The sequence below is a fragment of the Felis catus genome, chromosome C2, assembly GCF_018350175.1.
Source record: "Felis catus isolate Fca126 chromosome C2, F.catus_Fca126_mat1.0, whole genome shotgun sequence".
In the NCBI taxonomy this organism is placed as follows: domain Eukaryota; kingdom Metazoa; phylum Chordata; class Mammalia; order Carnivora; family Felidae; genus Felis; species Felis catus.
This window is the reverse complement of record NC_058376.1, coordinates 103,329,406-103,347,679: the sequence shown is the minus strand read 5'-3', so window position 1 is coordinate 103,347,679 and position 18,274 is coordinate 103,329,406. Positions and strand designations below refer to the sequence as shown.

The 18,274-nt window shown below is 39.5% G+C and overlaps 1 long non-coding RNA gene across 1 annotated transcript in view; it reads left to right on the top strand.

The window, feature by feature from the left end:
• Nucleotides 1-18,274, top strand: part of LOC123379811 — a 42,030-nt gene continuing 23,756 nt past the window's right edge. Inside the window, exon 1 of the long non-coding RNA XR_006584679.1 lies at nucleotides 1-227. This is a non-coding gene — a long non-coding RNA (uncharacterized LOC123379811). The remainder of the gene's footprint in view (nucleotides 228-18,274) is intronic.

Genomic DNA, 18,274 nt, shown 5'->3' with positions numbered 1-18,274 from the left:
TGGGATACCCTGAGTTATCGGTGCTTCTTGTTTTTGAGACTACAAAAACAAGAGTAAGACCAGGACTTACTCAGTTGTACTCCTTCCATTTTCTGACTTTTGGACTCATAATGGGACTTATACCATCGACTTCCCTGGTTATTAGGCCTGTGGACTTCATTGAGTTGAACGATTTTTCTCCAGCTTGCAGATGGCAGATTGTGGGACTTTGCGGCCTCAATAATCACGTAAGTCAATCTCTATGATAAATCTCCTCTTCTATGTAATGGACTGAGGGTTTGTTGGTGGGCTTAGTCCTTGAGATGGAAGTCTGGTATGGAAAAAGGCAGAGTGTAAGGTAGAAGAAAGGGGCTGGGCCATTTGACAGCTTTGTGGGGGACAGCTACCTTACAAGCTTGAATTTTATAGAATAATAAACTATTGGTTTTACTTTAGGTTTTTGTGAATAAGTTTCCTGAACTGATGTCCTTACCATCAGTGGTAAGTGGAATAAAGTCCACTCTTCAGGCTTTCTCTGTCTGCTTTGGTCAAGTGCTCATCCCTAGGCCAGAAATGGTCTTCATGGGAACCTATGGAGTGTGTTAATTGGCTTAAACCTAGGTTGCTGAACTAATCATTGGCAAAGAGGGATAGGATTACAACGATTGGTTAAGGTTATTCCAGACCCACTCTTGGAGTAGGAACCTAATGGGGTCACTGGAGGTTCGGTCATGTTGGGGCTTCTATTACGAGGACATGAGGGATGGTTGGTCCAGCAAGGTACATTAGAAGCCTGTCTCCTCTCATTGGTATAGCTAATAGATAGTAGTCTGTGAAAATAAAAGTTGAGTAATTTAGTCCACTGTTATAATCCTGGGGCCATTCTGCTTCTTAGATTACCTGGGTTGGAGAGTATAGCCTAAATGTTGGATGTTATTTCAGATTTAGCATGTTTGGTCTTCATTTATTCACATGTGTGAATGAATGCCTGTATGCTTGTATGTTTGCATGTGGGTGTTGAGGGGGGTGATCCATGTTACATGTGGGTGGGGTGGGCAAAGCTCTCCTAGATCTTGTCATCTGAGAGAAGCTTCCTTGATTTGTTAGCTGAAGGTTAGTTATAATTGGTACCACCAGGCTTCAGGAATATAAAAGAAATGGTCTCCAATAGTTGATCAGTCTGTTAACAGCCTAAATAGTTTAAGAGCTCATCAACTGACCAACTTCCCACCAGTGCTCTAACTATCCTGACTTCTTTGTGAGAGTAAGGTGGAGAGTGTTATCTAGACAGAGAGAAGAAGGGATGAATTTTGCAGTTTTACCTGGCATCGGCACCACTTATACTCCTGGAAACCATCTTGAACTACTCTCCTGGATTTCACACGTTCCTGACCCAGACCCTAAAATGTGTATAACTTATGAAAAACATGACTGAAGAAGTTAAGTAGATTATGGATTGCATAGGTAGTCTCTGAAGAAGAAAACCCAGAATATAGGTTGTGAACTTCGCATTAAATGTTTTGGGTAATTGGCTGCTGATAAAGACATTGATTGCACAGTGGTGAAGGTACTGCGCTCTAGGAACCAACTGATAGTGTGAGGAGGCTGCCTCCTACTTGTGTAAATTTGGACAATTGCTCTCTCTTTCTCATATGTGCACGCAAGCGTGCTCGTGCTCTCTCTCCCTGTTTCCTTACTATGAAAGGCAACAATGATAGTACTGACCTGTGGTGACTGGAGGTTTAGGTAAGAATAAGGCATTCAGCATGGAGTCTGCTACATAGGAAAGCTACAATCACAAAAGTCCCTGCAGGTTATGTGGGTTCCTCAGCTTCTTTTCTAGTTGTTTCTTCATTTTGAAGAATATTCAGTGATGTGGAAAAAGGGATTTCTCTTGTAAGTTGAGGATTCCACTTTTACCAGATACCATCCATCTGTAACACTGACCAGAAACTTTGCTTATATTAGAAATCATTCATAAAGAAGTTAAGCACATACACACCCCTTCAAAAAGATCAATTTTTTTGCCTTTGGAGACAATTGCCAGCTGGCTTAACATCTTAGATGACATTCAGTTCAGGACTCTAAGCAGACAAAATTTGACTGGCTCTGAATGGAGGGATCTGATATAGCAACTGGACGGATCTCTGCTAATGAGCCATCAATTTCAGTTTCTGATAAAAACAAAAAACAAAAAACAAAAAACAACAACGCTGTCTAAAAATTGTACTTGCCCTAAAATTTAATTAGATGCTCCCGGTCATAGTGAGTTGTTTCACTGGAGGTTTCCAAGCAGAGGGGGAGAATCATTTATCAGAGAGATGATTGAGAGGCTCCTATCCAGAATATATGTTTGGACCAGGCAACTGCTTGGATTACTCTTCCTTCTGAGATGCTTTGACTGTGTCTTAATTTATAGTCATGTCAACATAAATACAACCTTCATTTAGAATTCGATCTATTAATAAGCCATTCTAACTCTTCACTTGGTGAGTCGTTGATGCCAGTCAGAATGTGAAATTCCTTGGAAAAGCCAGCAGTTAAAACTGCTCACTCAAAGACGAAGCTTAATCACCCTGAAGTTACAGTTATTGAAGTAGTCATTGAAAAGGACCTTAATATGACAGTAAAAAACAAATAAAAATTGATGAGGCCAAGTGAAAGGTAAACACAGTCCTTTGGAGAGAATTAAAAAATTTCATGCATTTACCTTTACTCACTGCAAAAACAAGGCAATTACAAGACTTTTGACTTTTTAATTACACTGTTGCCACATATTTCAACTTTAATGTTTTGAAGAATCTTGGATGAAATTGTTTTAATTGAGGCCAACTCAATTTTTGGTTATTATTTATAATTAGGTAGAATTTTCCCTTAATGTAATTTTGCTAAAGCCTTCAAAACAGCTCAAAGAAAAGCTAGCAGTATATGTAATGAACAGTTATTTATACAACCCTATTTTCTCATCTAATGAACTGAGCAATAAAAAATAAAGAGGAAGAAGGAAGCTAATATTCACTGGGCCATCACTCTGTGCTAGATGTCTTGCACACAGTATCTTATTTAACTTTGAAGGAATCTGGTAAGACAGACATTTGATATATGTTATAGATCAGAACTTTCAGACACATTAACTATCTTGTTCATGGTCACTAAGCCAATATATAACGAAGCTAGAATTTTGACTCAATTGCTTGAATCCAAATAAAACCCATCTCTGCTACTCTCAGGTGGAGGCACTCCTATGTCAAACTCACATGCCTTCACTGATTAGGCAGGCACATCAAGGGCTGACTCTGAAGGGTAGGTGGGAGGGGGTGTAAGCCACATAGAGATTGAACTGGAGGATGTCTATTTTGCCTAAAGGCATTCACATTAGATTAAAAATATCGTTTTGGCAGTGAAACAAACTTATCTCCTAGGCTTATCAGCATGCATGCCAAGAGTTTGCAACCTCCTAAATGCTGTTAAATTTTCATGCTATAGATTGAATGTACATACAGATTGAACAAATGATTTGAGAGACACGATCAAAATGCAATTTGGTCTTTGTCTCCCCGATCTCCCTAAAGTTCTATTTAGTGGAAGAGGCTTTTTCACTAAAAAAATGTGAGCAGGTTCAGTGAACTTTACCTAAGTAAAAGACATGCCCACAATGGATTCAAGTCACAAACAATTCAGAAATTAGAATCTTCGGTTCTCCACAATAACCCACATTTCATAACTGATTTGTCACCCATCCTCTCCTTTCCCTCAGCTGGGCCGCCTGTGTGGGAGAGAGAATCATGGTCCTTCTTTTCTTTCTTCCTTACCTCTTCTCTCAAGTCCCAGCTTCTTATTATTCCTAGCAGGGAAGAAAGGAGAGAGGGGAGAGGAGAGAGGCAGGGGGGTGAGATAGCTCCTCCCTGAAATGTGCTGCTGTGAGCTGGCTCAGACAGGTACTTAAAGTTCACGGTCTAGGGTTCTTTCCTATGATTCCCATTGCTGGGGATTTCTCACCTGACTTTGTCTTGGGAAGAGCAGGGGTTGCAAATCAATGTTGGTGGATGTTTGCGCCTTTGTCTGTGAGCTTTAGGATGTCTGGACTTCACGTATGCTTTTTGTTGCTTGAGTCTTTTCCTGCCTTCTGGACCAGACTCATGTTGACCTCAAGTTGGCTCTTACTTGTGTACAGTCAGTGCAGGTACATGGGAACACTTTTGTGTTCGTTCCTTTGCTTATTTCTAGGAGTATGGGCCAGTTCCAGCTCTTGTCAGTAATTCCCCTCAATGGTAGTCAGTCACTCGTGTGCACCCCCTTGGATTTCCCAGGTCAGGAGTCAGCTTCTGCTCTACTGTCTCCCAATAGGAGGGATGTAAGTCACATGGACTGGGCTCTCTGAGTAGCTAATTGAAGTCCCTGGTTACTAGGCTTGAGGTGAGGGAGCAGTTAGGTGAAGGGTATTTGAAGGTGACACTGTGGTTTTGTCCAAAGGAATCCTTCAACTAAAACCCTTTCTCTGACCTTTTCTTTCTTTCTTTCTTTCTTTCTTTCTTTCTTTCTTTCTTTCTTTCTTTCTTTCTTTAATTCTTAGCCTGGCTGACCCATCCAAGAGTCAGGGGACCAGTTTTCAAAATTTCCTCCGTAAAATCTGCATTTTGATCTGATATCTACCACATGTTGGTTACCAATTGGTAACGCTCAGCTGTCACTCTAGGTAAGGCTGATACAGCACTGAACAGGACAAAAGTCACGTTTGTTTGGTTCAGTTCTCCTCAATCTGTCAGAACCTTCAAAAACGGGATCTAGAAGAGGTTCAACAAGGACCCCTGGATGGGCTTTGTGGGATCCGTAGACATCTTGGAATGGTGCACCAAGTTTCAGTGTGTGTACACAGACATACATTCGTGGAGGGTTTATGAGTCCTAACAGGTTAGGAACCTCTGGAGGAAGTATTGCAGAGTTTGTCCGCTTTTCTGAGGACACAGCCATCCGTGATTACAAAAGTAATCCTATTACTTACTCAGGTTATTCTGCAAGTTGGTGAAGTCAAGGAAACAGTGGGTGTCAACAACTTTGCATCCCACTCCATTCCTTTCCTCAGAACTTAAAACTTTTAATTCCCTGGTTGTCACAGTTAAAATAGCTTTCAACTAATTTATGTCAGCATCTTCCAACATGCTTTAAAACAAAGTAATATGGGGAAAGGGAGTTAAATCATGTTTTTCACCAAAAACGTCATTGTCTCTTATATGTATGTTTCTGGTTAGATTCAAATATATATATATTCAAATATATATATATAGGTTATTTTATTTCCAAATATATATATGTTATTATATATATATATGTTATTATATATATATGTATATATATATGTATATATACATATATATACATATATATATGTTATTTTATTTCCAAAATGCTACTAAGGAATTTATAGCTATACAATCTTTTAATGCAGTTTAGGGCAGAACTATTAAAGAAACAAAAATAGAATTAGGAAAAAAAAACCCACAGCAAGTAATGGAGCAGTTAAGATGTTCTAATTAAAGTTATAATTGTAAATTGAGTGCATGAAGACAACTTAAAAATTTTTCTCATCTGGGCATTTTTATTCTAGATTTTAATTCTTGATGCCTTATGCTTAAAATTCCATGTTTTACTGAATATATGTTGAACTCTCACTAAACAAGGAATTTAAAAAGTGAAATACCAATAATCAAAATAATAACAGAGGCATTGTTTTTATATCAGCTCTAGCAGACTTTTGGTGGAATCTATCGGATTTTCCATGTATAATATCATGTCATCTGCAAAAAGTGAAAGCTTAACTTCATCTTTGCCAATTTTGATGCCTTTGATTTCCTTTTGTTGTCTGATTGCTGATGCTAGCATTTCCAGCACTATGTTAAACAACAGCGGTGAGAGTGGACAACCCTGTCGTGTTCCTGATCTCATGGAGCAAGTTCTCAGTTTTTCCCCATTGAGGATGATATTAGCTGTGGGCTTCTCATAAATGGCTTTTATGATGTTTAAGTATGTTCCTTCTATCCTGACTTTCTCAAGGGTTTTTATTGAGAAAGGGTGCTGGATTTTGTCAAAGGCCTTTTCTGCATCGATTGACAGGATCATATGGTTCTTCTCTTTTTTTGTTGTTAATGTGATGTATCACGTTGATTGATTTGCGAATGTTGAACCAGCCCTGCATCCCAGGAATGAATCCCACTTGATCATGGTGAATAATTCTTTTTATATGCTGTTGAATTCGATTTGCTAGTATCTTATTGAGAATTTTTGCATCCGTATTCATCAGGGATATTGGCCTGTAGTTCTCTTTTTTTACTGGGTCTCTGTCTGGTTTAGGAATCAAAGTAATACTGGCTTCATAGAATGAGTCTGGAAGTTTTCCCTCCCTTTCTATTTTTTGGAATAGCTTGAGAAGGATAGGTATTATCTCTGCTTTAAACGTCTGGTAGAACTCCCCTGGGAAGCCATCTGGTCCTGGACTCTTATTTGTTGGGAGATTTTTGATGACTGATTCAATTTCTTCGCTGGTTATGGGTCTATTCAAGCTATGTATTTCCTCCTGATTGAGTTTTGGAAGCATGTGGGTGTTTAGGAATTTGTCCATTTCTTCCAGGTTGTCCAGTTTGTTGGCATATAGTTTTTCATAGTATTCCCTGACAATTGCTTGTATCTCTGAGGGATTGGTTGTAATAATTCCATTTTTATTCATGATTTTATCGATTTGGGTCCTCTCCCTTTTCTTTTGGGAAGCCTGGCTAGAGGTTTATCAATTTTGTTTATTTTTTCAAAAAACCAACTCTTGGTTTCATTGACCTGCTCTACAGTTTTTTTAGATTCTATATTGTTTATTTCTGCTCTAATCTTTATTATTTCTCTTCTTCTGCTGGGTTTGGGGTGTCTTTGCTGTTCTGCTTCTATTTCCTTTAGGTGTGCTGTTAGATTTTGTATTTGGGATTTTTCTTGTTTCTTGAGATAGGCCTGGATTACAATGTATTTTCCTCTCAGGACTGCCTTTGCTGCATCCTAAAGCGTTTGGATTGTTGTATTTTCATTTTCGTTTGTTTCCATATATTTTTTAATTTCTTTAATTGCCTGGTTGACCCATTCATTCTTTAGTAGGGTGTTCTTTAACCTCCATGCTTTTGGAGGTTTTCCAGACTTTTTCCTGTGGTTGATTTCAAGCTTCATAGCATTGTGGTCTGAAAGTGTGCATGGTATGATCTCAATTCTTGTATACTTATGAAGGTTTTTTTGTGACCCAGTATGTGATCTATCTTGGAGAATGTTCCATGTGCCCTTGAGAAGAAAGTATATTCTGTTGCTTTGGGATGCAGAGTTCTAAATATATCTGTCAAGTCTCTCTGATTCAATGTATCATTCAGGGCCCTTGTTTCTTTATTGACCGTGTGTCTAGATGATCTATCCATTTCTGTAAGTGGAGTGTTAAAGTCCCCTGCAATTACCACATTCTTATCAATAAGGTTGCTTAAGTTTGTGAGTAATTGTTTTATATATTTGGGGGCTCCTGTATTTGGTGCATAGACATTTATAATTGTTAGCTCTTCCTGATGGATAGACCGTGTAATTATTATATAATGCCCTTCTTCATCTCTTGTTACAGCCTTTAATTTAAAGTCTAGTTTGTCTGATATAACTATGGCTACTCCAGCTTTCTTTTGACTTCCAGTAGCATGATAAATAGTTCTCCATCCCCTCACTTTCAATCTGAAGGTGTCCTCAGGTCTAAAAGGAGTCTCTTGTAGACAGCAAACAGATGGGTCTTGTTTTTTTTATCCATTCTGATACCCTATTTCTTTTGGTTGGCGCATTCAGTCCATTTACGTTCAGTGTTATTATAGAAAGATATGGGTTTAGAGTCATTGTGATGTCTGTAGGTTTCATGCTTGTAGTGATGTCTCTGGTACTTTGTCTCACAGGATCCCCCTTAGGATCTCTTGTAGGGCTGGTTTAGTGGTGATGAATTCCTTCAGTTTTTGTTTGTTTGGGAAGACCTTTATCTCTCCTTCTATTCTAAATGACAGAGTTGCTGGATAAAGGATTCTTGGCTGCATATTTTTTCTGTTCATCACATTGAAGATCTCCTGCCATTCCTTTCTGGCCTGCCAAGTTTCAGTAGAGAGATCCATCATGAGTCTTATCAGTCTCCCTTTATATGTTAGAGCGTGTTTATCCCTAGCTGCTTTGAGAATTTTCTCTTTATCCTTGTATTTTGCCAGTTTGACTATGATATGTCATGCAGAAGATCGATTCAAGTTAGGTCTGAAGGGAGTTCTCTGTGCCTCTTGGATTTCAATGCCTTTTTCCTTCCCCAGATCAGGGAAGTTCTCAGCTATAATTTCTTCAAGTACCCCTTCAGCACCTTTCCTTCTCTCTTTCTCCTCTGGAATACCAATTATGTGTATATTATTTCTCTTTAGTGCATCACTTAGTTCTCTAATTTTCCCCTCATACTCCTGGATTTTTTTATCTGTCTTTTTCTCAACTTCTTTTTCCATAATTTTATCTTCTAGTTCACCTATTCTCTCCTCTGCCTCTTCAATCTGAGCCGTAGTTGTCTCCATTTTATTTTGCAGTTCATTGATAGCATTTTTTAGCTCCTCCTGCCTGTTCCTTAGTCCCTTGATCTCTGTAGCAAGAGATTCTCTGCTGTCCTTTAAATTTTTTTTTCAACGTTTATTTATTTTTGGGACAGAGAGAGACAGAGCATGAACGGGGGAGGGGCAGAGAGAGAGGGAGACACAGAATCGGAAACAGGCTCCAGGCTCTGAGCCATCAGCCCAGAGCCCGATGCGGGGCTCGAACTCCCAGACCGCAAGATCGTGACCTGGCTGAAGTCAGATGCTTAACCGACTGCGCCACCCAGGCGCCCCTCTCTGCTGTCCTTTATACTGTTTTCAAGCCCAGTGATTAATTTTATGACTATTATTCTAAATTCACTTTCTGTTATATTGTTTAAATCATTTTTGATCAGTTCGTTAGCTGTTGTTATTTCCTGGACGTTTTTCTGAGGGGAATTCTTCCGTTTTGTCATTTTGGATAGTCCCTGGAGTGGTGCGGACCTGCAGGGCACTTCCCCTGTGCTGTGGTGGATAACTGGAGTTGGTGGGCAGGGCCGCAGTCAGACCTGATGTCTGCCCCCATCCCACCGCTGGGGCCACAGTCAGACTGGTGTGTGCCTTCTCTTCCCCTCTCCTTGGGGTGGGATTCCCTGTGGGGTGGCTTGGCTCAGCTGGGCTACTTGCACACTGCCAGGCTTGTGGTGCTGGGGATCTGGTGTATTACTTGGGGTGGATCGGCAAGGTGCACGGGGGCGGGAGGGGCAGGCTCAGCTTGCTTTTCCTTTGGAGATCCACTTTGGGAGGGGCCCTGCGGCACCAGGAGGGAGTCAGACCCACCGCAGGAGGGATGGATCCACAGAAGCACAGCGTTGGGTGTTTGTGCGGTGCAAGCAAGTTCCCTGGCAGGAACTGGTTCCCTTTGGGATTTTGGCTGGGGGATGGGCGAGGGAGATGGCGCTGGCGAGCGCCTTTGTTCCCCACCAATCTGAGCTCTGTCGTCCGGGGCTCAACAACTCCCCTCCCGTTGTCCTCCAGCCCTCCCATTCTCCGAGGAGAGCTGTTAACTTATAACCTTCCAGATGTTAAGTCCCGCTTGCTGTCAGAACACACTCCGTCTGGCCCCTCCGCTTTTGCAAGCCAGACTCGGGGTCTCTGCTTGACTGGCGGGCTGCCCCTCCACCCCAGCTCCCTCCCGCCAGTCCTTGTAGCACGCACCGCCTCTCTGTCTTTCCTACCCTCTTCCGTGGGCCTCTTGTCTACACTTGGCTCTGGAGAATCCATTCTGCTAGTTTTCTGGGAGTTTTCTGGGTTATTTAGGCAGGTGTAGGTGGAATCTAAGTGATCAGCAGGACACGGTGAGCCCAGCGTCCTCCTATGCCGCCATCTTTCTCCTTCTGAGAGAAGGTAAGGTACTCTTTGTTGAGCTTCTGCAGATCCTCTTTGACCAAGTTGTCCTAGCTTAAGTTTGCCTGGCTACCTTGAGCCAAATCAAGGAAGTCTCAGGAATCATTTGGGTGACCCACACTCAGCCCCCTTCCACAGACTTTTATTTATTCAAACCCTTTCAAACCCTTTGTTCCCTCTTCATGTCAGTCTCTATTCGTAGCATATAGTATATATACTCGTAGTATATTTACTTGGAGTATATAATTTTGCTGCATTGGGGCTTAAGAAAATAGACACCTTGTGGTAGCAGCTTCATCATGTTTCTGCCCCTCTACTGGTCAAAGCACATGAAACTGTCCCATCCTTTTCCACTGTGATATAGAGAGACGCCCTCCCTTTTCCTCCCAGCTAAGCCCTCACCTGTGCTGGACATCCTGTGTCCTCCTGTCTCGTCACTGATTGTGCACATCCCTTTTCCTGTCTCTCACATCTTCCGATGCTGCATCTTTAACAGTGTTTTCACTCGAGCTTACAAATGTTTCCATGTTCTTGACATCTTTCTAATGTCTCCCTACCCACCTCTACATCATTCTTGTCACTCAGATGCTCCACTCTTTCAATTCACATTTCCTTCTCCATCCTTTGCATGCCATCAGCCTACGAAAATGGTGCTTGAAAGGCCATTTTAAAGCGACAGCGAACAAAAAAATAGACAACGTGTGGCACTGGCACCCTTCTGAGCCTTTCCCCATATATGTCCTCTTGTTTACAACTTTGTCCTCCCAGAGTAATGCAATTCTGTGTCCTGCCTCTCTTTGCTGAACATAATGTTTGATATACCGTAGATGTGCAAGGGATATTAAATGGATGAATAAATATTTAGCCCAATTTGGTTTTCTTTTTGCATTAGATCACTTATCTATTGCCGCATAAATACTGTGTAACAACTACAAGACCTCTGCGACAAGCAACAGTAAACACCGATTGCACAAATCTCTAGAGAGCTGCTGGTCTGGGTGGGCGCAGCTGATCTCATCTGGGCATCCTCATGTGGCAGCTGTGGGCCATGTAGGCAGCTCTGATGATCTTGGTTGGGCTCCCTCATGTATCTGGGAGTTGCCTGGTTGTCAGTTTATGAACCACTTTTTTTTTTTAATGTTTGTTTATTTTACAGAGACAGCGCACACGTGCAAGTGTGAGCAAGCAAGCACGAATTGGGGAGGGGCAGAGAGAGAGGATAGAGAGAGTCCCAAGCAGGCTCTGCATTGTCAGTGCAGATCTTGATACGGGGCCTCACAAACCTTGAGGTGATGACCTGAGCGCAAATCAAAGAGTCAGACGCTTAACCAACTGAGCCACCCAGGCGCCCCACCTGGCTGTCAGTTTAGAATAACCTCAGCTCAGACACTGGGGATATTTGACTCCATTCCATCTGTCTCAGCCTCTAGCAGGCTCGCCTGGAATTATTCTCACAGAGTTGGCCACAGTGCTTGTGTGGGGACCAGAATACATGGACCATGCTTGTTCATATCTCGTTGTCCAAGGCAAGTCCTATGGCTGAACTCAGAATCAAGGGGGAGAAAAATCGACTTGCCTCTGTTGAGAGTAACTGCAAAGTCTCCTGGCAAAGAGTATGAATCTAAGAAAGGGTTAAAAAAATTGGGGTCATTAACACAAGCAATCTATCACACTCATGATCTTCAGGTTGATCATTTAAGTCTGATTTATTTACATCACTATTCCTAATCATTCCCATTTAGTAGGTAATAGGTTGCCTTCCTTTTTTCACTCCTATAGAAAAATCTTGTACTAGTTATAAACACATCACTTTTTCCCCCTCTTTTTGATTTCATCCCTTTGTGTATCATTAAGTGGCTCAAATAAATCAGGGTTTGTTTTTCTTACATAACAGATTTGGAGGTTGTATATGGTGGTTGTTGGCATTGATTTGGTGGTTCACTGATTTCCAGGCCACATCTACAATATTTTTGGTCTTTTATGTTCAGAATATGGCTGCTACGGCTGCAACTACCACTTTCGCTTTAAAAGCAGGAATCAGGAAGAATAACAGGTGTCCAGCAGACTTGCTTTTATTCTCTTTGACCATTACTGTGAGGCATGGCCACATCTGGTCAGAGGGTGGCACAGGAAAAAAGTGTTGAGGATGGGTCAGTGACTCTACAGTGTCTGTCATATCTGGTATACAGTCTCAAGGGTGAAATGGGTCAGGGTGCTATGGATTTTCCTCTGTCCCTTACTATGTATTTTCCTATTCCTTTTCAGAAGGACTTTCCAGTTCATAATGCCATTAGCGGCATTCCTTAATCATACTTTAACCACAGCCTCAACCACACTCTTTGAACACTAATGGGGTTAAGCATATGTGGTACTTAATAATTTTTCCTGGAGCTTTGCCATTTATATTTTTTGTTTTCTTTTTAAAAATTATTTTCTTATACATTTAAAAGTACTTTTTACAAATTGAAGCTATTAGCTTTGTCACATCTGTTGCCTGTTTCCTATTTTCCTTTTAGTTTTGAAAACTCCCATTTTAGGGACACCTAAAGATTTTTATATAGTTGCCTTGCATGGATAATATTTTATAGATATTTGATTTCTGCAGGACCACTGCTAGCCCATAAGACATCCTTTTGTGAAATAAAAAAGGTATTCTTCTACAAAACATTTGACTTCCATCTGTTGAACAACTATCAAGGCATAATGATTTTGTTAGAGCGAGCCGCTTGAGTGCTATCTTTTAGAAACATTTTCTAATAAATACACAACTCTCCCATTTCTGTATGTAAATGGTATGTCCATAGCTGTGGTGTCTTTTGTAGCTTTGTGTTGAAGCTCCCTCCACTGAGCAGGCATGTTTAGTTTCTAAAAAGTCAGAAAAGATTCATTCAAACAGTTAAGTTGCACAAAAGGAAGATTATTAAGAATTGGGCTCTGTGGGAGACTAAAAATAAGGCATAATTGGCTTTGGAATCAATTAAAGTCATTAAAAAGGTGTCTGTTCAAAGATTTCCTACTTTGAATTAATTGAAGATAAATCTAAGATTATATTGCAGTTACTGACAGTACTAACAGCATATGGGGTTATCCAATTGAAATTTGAAAGGAAAGTAAATGATGTATGCTATGGATTTCTGTTTTAATCCCAAAACATTTTTTTTTCAAACAAAAGATTATTTAAAAATGTATTTGTAAACTGTGACTATTTCTAAGTAAGCACAGTGAAGGTGAAAGGAAACTTTTATTGCTAATTCTTCTGTTAATTAGTTGTGTGATTTGGGGAAATCACTTAATTTGTATGAGCCTCAGTTTCTTCATCTATAAAATGGAGGACATGATCTTAGCTCCATGTAGCTTATAAGGGTGTTACAGTAATTATTTTAAAGGGATTTAATGGAGTCAAAAGGGCCCAACTTGTTTCAGTAGAATTTAAATGGGAACTATTATTCTTAACAATGCATTTAACTTTATAAGGTGTCAAATTTGCTTACTTGATTTGAAATGATTGAAGGAGAAAGAAGAAAACGGAGATGCATTAAGTAAAAAAAATAAATAGGGGCGCCTGGGTGGCGCAGTCGGTTAAGTGTCTGACTTCAGCCAGGTCACGATCTCGCGGTCCGTGAGTTCAAGCCCCGCATCAGGCTCTGGGCTGATGGCTCAGAGCCTGGAGCCTGTTTCGGATTCTGTGTCTCCCTCTCTCTCTGCCCCTCCCCCATTCATGCTCTGTCTCTCTCTGTCCCAAAAATAAATAAACGTTGAAAAAAAAAATAAAAAATAAATAAATAAAATAAAAAACCAAACAACTGTATCAGCAAGAAAGTAGAGTGAATTTAGGGTCTTTTTGTGGCCAAGGGTTTTTTTTTTTTTTGATATTTATTTATTTTGTGAGTGTGTGTGTGTGTGTGTGTGTGTGTGTGAGAGAGAGAGAGAGAGAGAGAGAGAGAGAGAGAGAGAGATTGAGAAAGAGCCAGCCAGGGGAGGGGCAGAGAGAGATGGAGACAGAGAATCCCAAGCAGGCTCCACACTACCAGCATGGACCCCAACATGGGTTGAACCCATAAACCATGAGATCATGACCTGAGCCAAAATCCAAGAGTCAGAGCTTAACCAACTGAGCCACCCAGGCACTCCTGGTGCCTCTTTTTAAAGGCCAATTTGTTGTGATTTCATGCTTTGGTGAAGAAACCTTGATAGGGAGAAGAAAAGTTTCCAATCTAATATTAACTGCAAACTGAGCCTTCTCAAAGGTTATTTAATTTTGCTGTATTTTTCTTTCTAGAAGTTGAGGGAGTTTGGCTTATAAGTATAGATAGTTTTGGCTGGATCTATATAGAGAATCCTTTTGAAAAACATACTCAGTAGTTTAGTTACAAAAAACAAACCAAAACACTTGTCCTTCTAAACTTGGTTAGTCAGAGACTTTAACACTACTATGAATTTCTCAGGGGGTAATCTGAGAAATTTGCTTAAAATTAAACAAATACATTTGTAGAAACATTTCCCCTTTGATTTTTGTAGAAATCATCTTAATAATCCTATATGCTGTGATGGACTGGGATATACAGTGGAACTTCAGGTACTTACCTTTTCCATGCTTTCTCAGCCAGCCAGGAGAACGGGTCCAGACTCAGGAATGGGGGAAGATTGGGTGATGCTGTGGCAGGGAGAAAAAAGCCTGGGCTCTAACTAGATTGTGACAAGTAACTTACTGAATCCTTCTTTCAAAGGCTATTATTGTTATAAAATTATCAGTTGCTTTTAGTTTACATAATACATAAAAGCTTAACTATAATTCCAGTTTGAACAGTTATGGTCATCGCTGTGGAGATAAACTCTAAGCTGATAAATCCTCTGTTTAAAACAAGAGCATGTGATTCGTCATCCAGTTCCAGACAACAGTGTGGTAGTTTAATAGTTTAGCCTTAGGGGTAGTGTTGTTGCAATTTTATCGGTACGGTGTATTATTTATCATCTTAGCTACCATTCCTCTTCTCTTTATGATCCATCACCTTTATACATGTACAGCTAAAGAATGTAGAAGTCAGCTTTCATGAAATTAAACCCAAATGCCTTAAATTTATTGCATCCACTCTAGGCCATGGCAGGGCTTCAATAGGGTCAACTAAATATTAGGTAAACAGAATGCTACTTGAGAAAATTGGATTTTGTTATGTGTGAGACAGGGCTAATAATAATAAAAAAAAACCTGCTGGTTTCTATTTTAGATGGGTTGGGACTTAAATGTGAATTACTGAGTTTTATTGTGTCTTTGGAGTACTATTCTGACATTTCTAGTGATCTCCATAAACTTTCATTGCTCTATAACAGTTTATTAAGCTACCGGGTCTTCATAAATATGCAAACTAGCTTAATAAGATTGTCTGCCATGATTGCTCATCAATTTGGTATTGAAAGGGCACTGACCCAGTTGATAAAAATATTCGGTGGTGGAATAGTCTTCGGCATTCCTAATCTCAAAGTTTATTTTTCTTAAAGGGGCCCATAAACTGTTAAAATACTACAATCACATTATTTATATGAGTGGACATGGCTATTTTGTTCATTAGGCCTGATGTCTTTTGTGTAGCTACATTTCACAAATCTGTAAACAGCCTTAATAGAATGTAAGTCTGCCTCTTAATACTTTTATTTCATTACATGGCACTTACTGTTTGGGAAATAAGTCAGTGGCAAATGAAATGGACAAAAAATTGTCTTAGATTGGATCAGGAAAAATGCATATTAACTCTAGAATAAAAAGAATTTATTGAGAACAGGGTCTAATTTCCTACAGACAGAAAGTTTTTAATTTAATTTAATTTAATTTAATTTAATTTAATTTAATTTAATTTTAGAGAGCATGCAAGTTGGGGAGAGGGCAGAGGGACAGAGAGAGAGAGAACCCCAAGCAGGCTCCACACTCAGTGCAGAGCCTGACACGGGGCTTAATCCCATTACCCTGGGATCATGATGTAAGCCAAAGTCAAGAGCTGGTTGCTCAACTGACTGAGCCACCTAGGGGCCCCTATGTTACTATTAAAAAGAATGAAGTTGTTACGTTTATTTAACTTTTATTTTTAAATAATTATAGATTCATAGGAGGGTGCAAAGAAATGTGCAGAGAAGTCCCATGCATTCCTTCCTAAACCTTCAATGCCAATATTCCACAAAATCATGGGACAATATTACAACCAAGAATATGACATTGGCACAATCCATAAAGATTATTCAGATTTCATCTGTTACACATGCATTGTGAGTGTATGTGTGGCTCTATGCAATGTCATCACTTGTGTAAACTGTGTAACCACTACCACAATCGATACTCAACTGTATCATTTTAAGACTCACTTTGTGTTTCCTCTTTTCAGCATACCCATCCCTTCCCCTGTTTCTACTCCCTGGCAACCAATAATCTGTTCTATTTCTATAATTATGTCATTTCATGATTGTTACACACAGAGAATCTTTCAATATCTGAGGCTTACTTTCTTCATTGAGCATAATTTTGAGGTTCATTCAGTTGTTATAATAGTTCTTTTTTTTTTTTATTGCTGAATAGTATTCCATGGTATGGATGTACCACAGTTTGTTGAACCATTCATCCTTTGAAAGACACCTGGGTGTTTCCAGTTCTTGGTTAATGTGAATGAATCTGCTATAAATGTTTGTGTAGAAGTTCTGTGAAAATAATTGTTTATTTCTCTGGGATAAATGGTGAAGAGGACTTTCTACATGATCTAGCGATTGTACATTTTTAGTTTTGAAAGGAACTGCCAAACTGTTTTTCAGAGTGGTTGTACCATTTTACATTCTCACCACAAATGTATGAATGATCCAGTTTCTCTGCATCCTTGCCAGCATTTGGTGTTACTATTTTTCCCTTTAGCTATTCTTTTTTTTTCTTTTAGTACATTTTTTAATTTTATTTTTAATTTTTTAAAATTTACATCCAAATTAGTTAGCATATAGTGCAACAATGATTTCAGGAGTAGATTCCTTAGTGCCCTTTACCCATTTAGCCCATCCCCCCTCCCACAGCCCCTCCAGTGACCCTCAGTTTGTTCTCCATATTTATGAGTCTCTTCTGTTTTTATATTATTCTTGTTTCCCTTCCCTTATGTTCATCTGTTTTGTCTCTTAAAGTCCTCATATGAGTGAAGTCGTATGATTTTTATCTTTCTCTGACTAATTTCAATTAGCATCACTTTAGCTATTCTGATAGGTGTGTAATGGAATCTCATTGTGGTTTTACTTTGAATTTTTCAGCTGGTTAATAATGTTGGGCACATTAGTTATTTTTTAAAGAATCTTCTTTAAGATTTTTAGATACTATATTAATCAAGGATTTCCAGAGAAACAGAATGAATAGGATCTCTCTCTCTCTTTTTTGATCTCTCTCTCTCTCTCTCTCTCTCTGTCTCTCTCTCTCTCTCTCTCTCTCACACACACACACACACACACACACACACACACACGGGGAGGGAGGGAGAGAGAGAGAGAAAGAGAGAGAGAGAGGGAGGCAGAGAGGAATTCAGTTTATTTTAAGGAATTGACTATGCAAATGTGGGGGCTGGCAAATGTCAAATCCATTGAGTAAGCTGCAGCCTTAAGTCTGAAGGTTGGAAATTCAGGCATAATTTCTATATTGCAGTATGGAAGCCAAATTCCTTCTTTGAGAAACTTCTGTCTTTATTCTTGAGGTCTTTAACTGATTGGAAGAGGTACTCTGCCCCCCCTTCCCCCCCCCCCACATTATGAGAGTGATCTGTTTGACTGCAAGTCAAGTGATTGTAAAGGTTAATCACATCTAAAAAGTGCCTTTATTGTGATATCTAGGCTATATTTGACCAAACACCTGGTCACCATAGTCTAGCCAAGTTGGTGGATAAATTTAACTATTACAGATACTTTTCAATGAATGGATATGTTATATAAAAGATTTTTCTTTATTTTTAAAAAATTGTAAAAAGCTACATATATATTTATATGTACATATATATTATAATATGAAATTTGCCATTTAAACCATTTTAAGTGTATACAGTTCAGTGACATTAAGTACGTTCACGTTGTTGTACCAAGATCACCATGATCTGTCTCCAGAACTGTCTTCATCCTACAAGACTGAAACTCTGTGTCCATTAAATAGCAACTCCCTATTTCTCCATCCCTTAGTCTCTAGCAACCACTATTTTACTTTCTGTCTCTATGAATTTGATTACTGTAGGCAGTTCACGTAAGTGGACTCACACAGTGTTTGGTCTTTTGTGACTAGCTTAGTTCACTTAATATGATGT